Genomic DNA, 6110 nt, shown 5'->3' on the forward strand with positions numbered 1-6110 from the left:
TGCTGGAATTTGTGTTTGGGTCTCACCTTAAGTCTTACACCCTTGCTTATTTTATGTAATTTGTATTCTGTTTTAATCCACCTTACAATCAAGCAAAAGTCTTCAAAATGGTCATTTGAAATCATCTCTTTCATTGGACTCTAATCTAACTTTGGCTACAATCTCTGTGGACGATAATCTGGTACTTGTACCACTTTATTACTTGGAAAGATGACGTTGGGCCTTATTGTATACTTGCTTTGTGGCCCAATTTCATATAGTCTAAAGATGTGAAATACAACCGACCAAGTTTTTGGCGCCGTTGCCGGGGATTGGCAAGCTAAAAGTTTTATTTTGAGTAAAATAAAAGATTTGATTTTTCTAGTACCTTTGGAATCATTTTTAAAAATGGTGTATGACACGGTCACAACACGGGGAATTTTTCGAATTTGATCCTGATATTGAGAGAACGTTTCACCATAGGAGAAGGGCTCAAAGAGCATTTTTTGCTCTACTCCCTCCAAACATGGCGTTACCTCCCCCAATTATTCCGGAAATACCGCATTTGGAAAACCAACCGCCGGGTTTTGAACCAATTCCACCATTCTCGAACTTTCAACAAGGACACCCACATAATAATAATAATGATAATAATTTGGACACAGAATCGGAACCTAATGAGCACCAAAGAGCACAAACTCCGAACATTATTAATTTGGCAAATTCCAAAAATGGGAGGATCATGGATTATGCTATTCCGGATTTTGAGCAATTAAATTCCGGGATAGTTAGACCACATATGATCGCTCTCCATTTCGAACTAAAACCGATAATGTTTCACATGTTGCAAACGAATGGCCAATTTTCCGGATTACCTTTGGAGGACCCACATTCGCATTTAAAATCTTTTATAGAAATCACTGATGCCTTCCTGATCCCGGGAGTGTCCAATGACACTCTAAGACTCACTTTATTTCCATTTTCGTTAAGGAATCGGGAAAAACATGGTTTAAATCGTTAACTCCGGGTTCTGTGCCGTCATGGAGTAACATGGCGGAAAAAATTTTGCGAAAATATTTCCCACCAACAAGGAACGCTAAGTCTAGAAATGAGATCTGTCTTTTCAAACAAATGGACGATGAGGTTGTTCCTGACGCGTGGGAAAGGTTCAAAGAGGTGTTGAGGAAATGCCCACACCATAACATTCCGTATTGTATTCAACTCGAGACGTTTTACAATGGGTTAAATCCCATGGCAAAACAAATGTTCGATGCGACTGCGGGCGGAGCCTTTACAGCTATGACCTATAATGAAAGATATGAAATCCTAGAAAAGATTTCGGCAAACAATGGGCATTGGGCCGACCCACGTGCTCAATCACAGAAAAAGACTGTTGGGATACATGATGTAGATGCATACACTGCATTAACAACTCAGCTTACCTCCATGACCAACATGCTGAAAAATTTAACTTCTATTCAGGGAGGACAACAAGCTGCTAATACGCCTCTTCCAACAGTCCTCTCTGTGTAATGTGTGTGTTGTGGTGGGAACACTCGTATGAACATTGTCCCCATAATTTTGAATCCATAAACTTTGTTCATAATGGATCTGATCCCTACACCAACAATTACAATGCAAGTTGGAAACAACACCCAAATTTTTCTTGGACCACCTAAGCAGCAAGGAACTTCTAATGTCCAATCATAGCATCATGGAAACATTTCTAACTCTCACCAACAAAGTTTTCAGAATTCCCAACCACCTTTTCAGAACAAGCCACCTCCATAGGCTGACTTATCATCTTCTTTGGAAGCAATGATAAAAGGGTTATTTACGCATGCTCAAGCTCAAAATCAAGCTTTGATAACCCAACAAAACTCTCAAAATCAATCTCTTTTTAATCAGAAAAGTGCGGCTATTAGAAATCTGGAAACCCAAGTCAGTCAACTTGCACTCAATCAGACCAATAGAGTTCTGGGTACTTTGCCTAGTAACACAGAAGTCCCGAGAGCCTTAGGAAAGGAACATGTGAAAGCAGTGACCCTTAGGAGTGGGAAGGAGTTGAAAGAAAAAGTACAAAAAGATAGTATACCCATTTTGATAGAAGCTGATGCTACAGCATTGGTTCCTGCCAAAGAAAGACCGGTCCGACTCTTAGAGAAGAAGGCATCCAAGACCACCACTTCTGTCCCCCCTAGATTAGACTTTCCATTACTTTTTCCTGAGGATGTTTTAAAGAAGTCAAAAGAGACTGAGGTTTTAGAGACCCCTAAGCTTGATGCTAAAATTTCATCTGAACCTCTAGAGGGCACCATAAGACCCAAGGCATTCAAGACCCATCTTGCTCAACACATCCAAGCAAGAATGTGATAAAACTAGTTCCTCCTTATGTTCCTTACCCCCAAAGGTTGAGGAACCAGAAAGAGGAATTTCATTTTAAGAAGTTATTAGATGTGTTCAAAGAATTGCACATCAACATACCACTTATTGAGACAATCGAGCAAATGCCTAGTTATGCTAAGTTCCTCAAGGACATCTTAAGTAAGAAGAAGCTGACCGAGTATGAAACGTAGCTCTTACTAAAGGATATAGTGCACTTCTGACCAACAAGATACCCCCCTACGCTTAAAGACCCGGGAAGTTTCACTATTCCTTGTTCTATAGGTGGGAAAGAGATTGGGAAAGCTTCGTATGACTTAGGTGCTAGTATCAACCTCATGCCTTTATCTGTTTTCAATACCTTAGGCATAGGTGAGGCTAGACCTACCACGATTACACTCCAATTGGCAAACAAATCTATTGCATACCCTAAGGGAAAGATTGAGGATGTGTTAGTGCAAGTTGACAACTTCATTTTTCCGGCAGATTTTATCATCTTAGACTTTGACGCTGATAAGGACATTCCTATCATTTTAGGGAGACCATTCCTAGCCACCAGAAGAACTTTGATAGATGTCCAGAAAGGAGAGCTGACTATGAGACTTCAGGACCAAAAAGTCACATTTAATGTCTTCAACTCTCTAAAGTACCCTGATTACTTGGAAGAGCGTTCAAGAATATCTGGGATAGAAGAGATGTGCTTTGAAGAAGGAATTCAGAAGAACCTTAAGTTGGAAGAAGAGTGTGATGAGGAAATAGAAGAAGATGTTGAGGAAATAGGAAATGATGTTGTCCCAGTGAATGTTGTAGCATCTGAGCTGTTGGAAAATAGTGAGCAGAAAGACTTCACCCCATCTATTGTATCAGCATTTGACTTAGATTCTGAGAATGATGCACTCTTGCACACGACCTCTGAGGCATATTTGGTTGAGATCATGAATTTCCTTGGAATGCATGAGACTGATTGGAAGCCTTGCACTCAATTCATGTTGAAAACCTTTAAGGCTGCCAATTTGTCCTCTGATAAGAATGTTTGGATAAGCTTTATTAGACATTATTTATCATCGACTAATCAGAACAACTCCATTTTTGTAGAAAGGTTGGTGTTTTTGTTTAGTCTCATAACAGGTGAGAAGATCAACTTTTATGAAAACATTCTGAAGGCCATCAAGGTGGATAATAAGAGTCTGTTTGAAGAGAATGAGAAGTTGAAGAAGAAGATGGCAGTCCGGAGCACACAGCCTACTCCTACGGAGTAGAACAGGTTCTACCACCGTACTTTAGTCTCCATATTTTATTTCTTTGAGTCGGGAATAGTCTTTAATAGTTTTTAGTCTTATTTTTTTATGCATGATCACTTAAGTTGAGGTATGTTGCACATGAGATCATAGTCTCAATAATTCTACGGATTACTTGTCATTCAACCAAATCACTTTGTTCAAAACTAGAACTAGCAAATCATTTTTTGGGAAAACACTTTGATCACACAATTCACAATAGGAAATGATATATGCCTTCTTTTCTATGATCATATTAAGCCACTTGCACCCTTTCAAACACCGTCTACCCCACAAAGCTCCAATGAGGACATTGTCGAATTTAAGTTTGGGGGAGGAGTTTATATAAGGACAAAAAGTCAATACAAAAGAGCAAAGCTCTAAATTGACTCCTTATCGCAAAAGGGTTTGGAAAAACACAACAAAAGTCCCATAAGGGCTATGTGTTTTGGAAAATGTTATGAAAAAGCACAACAAAAGTCCCATAGGGGCTATGTGCACACTCCAAGCAAAAGAGGCCAAAGTGCCCAAAAATTTAAAATTTTATATGTGGAGTACATAAAGAAAAAGGCTATGAGAGAAAAGAAATGCCAAAGAGAGTAACCCTATAAGCCCTATTGATCCTAAAAATATGATTATGTTTGAGCTTAACAAAGAAAAGGGTAATGCTAGCTTATGGTTCACACAAAAAACTTGGTTTTGAGTGACTCATCTTGGATTTATGAAAGGCAATGAACTTCATGTTTGGTATAACTCTCATTGAGTGGGAATTTAATGCCTTAGTCATGCATTTTTTTCAAATAGAGTCTTTTTGTTTGTTTTTTTGTTGCTTGGGGACAAGCAACGGTTTAAGTTTGGGGGTGTGATGTATGTTGAGAATTCAACATATAAAGCACTCATTTTACGTTTTATTAGTTAAATTAGTTTCCTTTTATTCCCACTTTGAGTCATTTTTATTAATTTCTTTATACCTTTGTTATTATGGAGCTAAATATTGTGGTTGACTTGTTGGTACTCAAAGAAGGAAGCTAATGGAAGTTTTTGATAAACAGCAGGATGCTACAGCATTGGAGCAGCAGCGATCTGATACATGTACAACTTTTTGGAAGACTTATTGATTAAGTTGTTGCCTTTTTGAGCTAATGGAAGACAGCTGTAGATAGCTGGGTTTTGATTAAACATCTGAGATTAAGGCTCTTGTTAGGATATTGTACTTTTTAGTTCCTCTAATTGTACTTTNTTTTACGTTTTATTAGTTAAATTAGTTTCCTTTTATTCCCACTTTGAGTCATTTTTATTAATTTCTTTATACCTTTGTTATTATGGAGCTAAATATTATAGTTGACTTGTTGGTACTCAAAGGAGGAAGCTAATGGAAGTTTTTGATAAACAAAAGGATGCTACAGCATTGGAGCAGCATCGATCTGATACATGTACAACTTTTTGGAAGACTTATTGATTAAGTTGTTGCCTTTTTGAGCTAATGGAAGACAGATGTAGATAGTTGGATTTTGATTAAAAATCTGAGATTAAGGCTCTTGTTAGGATATTGTACTTTTTAGTTCCTCTAATTGTACTTTCTAACTAGTTTTAGGAAGCTTAGCCTCCAAGATTTGTATTTTTGTCTTTTAGTGCCTCCTTTAGGTATAAAAGGAGGGCTTGGGGATCCATTTTATCATCCATTTTATCCATCAAAAACATTAGCTAGTGTTGAAATCAACCCTCTCCAAGGGTGATTTTTAGTAATCTCTTGAGTTCTTCATCTTTTTCTTCTTTAATATTCTCGTCTTTTATTTTTCGCTCTTTATTTTACGYTCCTTTACGATTATTGTCATTTACATTTCGTTATTTAATTTCCGCAATTTACATTCTCGTCATTTATTTTCTCGTCATTTACATTTTCGTCATTTATTTTCTCGTTATTTACTTTACACAATTTACGTTTATGTCTTTATTTTCCGTCATTTATTTTTTACTTTCCGTTATGAGTAGGTAAGCTTTTACAGCTTTGGTGTGAGACGGAAATGTGAGATTTTCAAACTGAACGAAAGTAGCTAAGTGTTTTCGTAAACGACGTTCCATTGGTTCATTCGAGTTTTTATAAAACCAAGCACACTTCTTGACGGGTTGATCACTTGAAAGTGTTAAAGTGCGATGGACTTAGAGATAAGCCATTGATATGCACGTCAACTTGGATGACATAAGAGGTAGACTTGAGAAAGTTGCCGACAAGGAGACTTGTCATTTATGTTTTTCAAAACTTAATTCCCGACGGGTTGGTCACTCTTCGAAAGTGTCAAAGTGTGATAGATTCAGAGATGAACTATCAAGAATACGCCAACTCGAATGATATGGGTATCGACTCGAGAGAGTGATTTTTAACAAAGAGATTTGTTTATCCATATATTTTGAAAACACCATCGTGTCACTATCCCCGGTCCGGACACCACATAGAGATATGGGTGGAAAGCT

General features: G+C 37.6%; 1 non-coding gene across 1 annotated transcript; it reads right to left on the bottom strand.

Moving 5' to 3' along the window:
• Positions 1-1077: 1077 nt before the first annotated feature.
• Positions 1078-1184, bottom strand: LOC112510580. Its single transcript, XR_003068958.1, has one exon. It is a non-coding gene; the product is annotated as a small nucleolar RNA R71 (small nucleolar RNA).
• Between the last annotated feature and the right edge of the window lie 4926 nt (positions 1185-6110).

The sequence above is a fragment of the Cynara cardunculus genome, assembly GCF_001531365.2.
Source record: "Cynara cardunculus var. scolymus isolate 2C chromosome LG 3, CcrdV1, whole genome shotgun sequence".
NCBI lineage: Eukaryota > Viridiplantae > Streptophyta > Magnoliopsida > Asterales > Asteraceae > Cynara > Cynara cardunculus.